Genomic DNA, 2,300 nt, shown 5'->3' with positions numbered 1-2,300 from the left:
TCATTAGAGCCATAGAAAACATGTCCATTAATGCGATGGATGTTTTGTCCTTTACTTTTGGTGGAAATGATGGTGATGGATCATTTAATTTGAATGTCAGTGTTTCTATCTTAACAGTGGAGAACTGTAGAAAATCTATCATATCTATATATATAAAAGATTATAGTAATACATTTGTTTGGATGAAAACAGTGGGAACCCATTACAAATTCATGCTTATCTCTCTCTCACTCTTCCTATCTCTTTCTCTATATATATGTATACGTTTTGACAAACACTTTGTTTGAAAGACTCTATCTGCATGTATATATAACAGATAGTAACTTTCATAAATTAATATGGGTAACTTAATATAATGTAAGACTAGCTTGATTATACCAAGGGAATCTTGTGTGAAGATTTTGGTATATATTATAAATAAAATGTGTGTTAATATGTATGAATAATGTAACTAGTAACATATTATCTACTAATTTGGGTTGTTAGATTTTTCTATGTTTCTATGTTTCTTTTTATTTTTTACACAGCAACATTTTCATCCCACCATCCTTTGTCCTATCCTGTGGTAAGTTTTTTACTATATGTTTCTATTATTATTTTATTTAAATAAAAATGTGCAATAAATGATGAAATTTATGCCGATAAGAGACTTAAGAATTTGATGATGATAACAAGAATTCAATATAACTAAACAATTGATTCTTACATATGCAACATGAATTTAATTGCAGCTTTATCTCAATTGCAGCTTGTATCCAAGATGTTGCATTATGTTTGGCTTGTCTCTCTTTCACAGTAAAGTTCCTTAAATTGTATCCAAGATAATTCTTCTTTAGCTACAGGTGATGTTCTCATTCCTCCAATATTTGAATGCATACATAACATAGCTTAACTTGTCTTTGTTGATTAAAGACTGTCAATTAAATTGTTCTTTTATATATATATATATATATATATATATATATATATATATATATATATATATATATATATATATATATATATATATATATATATATAAATCAAGAAAACTCGCACCTTAGAAGTGATTAAATTGAATCTTACTAATAAAACTTTTTTTTAAAAAAAAAATTACGTGTATAAATATATTTCCTTGAGTCTTATTATCTCTTGGATAAGAAAAGGAACCAAAACTTTGTTTTAGTTTATGCTTTTCCAATTTAGTTTTTTTTTTTTTTGCAGTTTTAATGAATGTTTATGGGCTAGAAACGTTTTTGCTTAATTTTGTTTTAAGTCATAAGTGAACCATTGTTTAACTTTATTTTATAGATTATTTGCCACTTAATAAAACTATAATTTTAATTTGTGTAATACTATTTTCAATTATTAATTGCTTAATGAAACTATAATTTCTTATGTATTACATTAAAGGTGATGGATAAGGAGTTGACGAAATTTCCAAGGATTAGTAATGAGTATATAAAGGGTGTTGAATCATTTCTTGATTTTGCTTACACAAGAGGAAGACCTCAAGAACGTGAGATTTTATGCCCATGTGCTAAATGTAAAAATTGTATTTGGGCTAGACGACATGTGATCAACGAACATCTAATTATCACAGGATTTCTTGAAGGGTATGATCTTTGGGTCCATCATGGAGAAGAAATACCTTCGCCCACTAGTAAAGATGAAGACATGATAGATAATGAAGATTCACACGATGATATTAATGCCTTATTGTATGATACATTTAGAAATGTGGTAGAAGAAAAAGAAGGCAAAGAGGGTCCTCACGATGAAGCTAAAAAGTTCTACCAATTGATTAATGATGCAAATCAAGAACTCTACCTTGGATGTGAAAGCTTCTCCACTTTATCTTTTATCATTCGGCTATATTTATTAAAGTGTCTTCATGGTTGGAGCAATTCTTCATTCACTGACCTCTTACAACTACTAAAAGAGGCCATGCCTAACTTGAATATTCCTGAATCTTTCAACAAAACGAAGAGCATGATTACTGATTTAGGTCTTGATTATAAAAAGATTCATGCATGTCCAAAAGATTGCATGTTATTTTGGAAAGACAATGAGAATTTAGATGTTTGTAGTATCTGTAAATCTTCACGATGGAAAGAATTTCCTGAAGCCAATTCTGAGGTTGAGGGCCCAAAATATCAGCATAAAGTTCCTGCCAAAGTATTGCGGCACTTTCCATTGATTCCTAGACTTCAAAGACTGTTTATGTGTTCGAAGACTGCTGAGTTAATGAGGTGGCATGAAGAAGAACGAGTAAAGGATGGAAAAATGAGACATCCTGCTGATGGTGAAGCTTGGAAGAG

The sequence above is a fragment of the Vigna unguiculata genome, chromosome 6, assembly GCF_004118075.2.
Source record: "Vigna unguiculata cultivar IT97K-499-35 chromosome 6, ASM411807v1, whole genome shotgun sequence".
NCBI lineage: Eukaryota > Viridiplantae > Streptophyta > Magnoliopsida > Fabales > Fabaceae > Vigna > Vigna unguiculata.
This window is presented reverse-complemented; position numbering follows the sequence as displayed.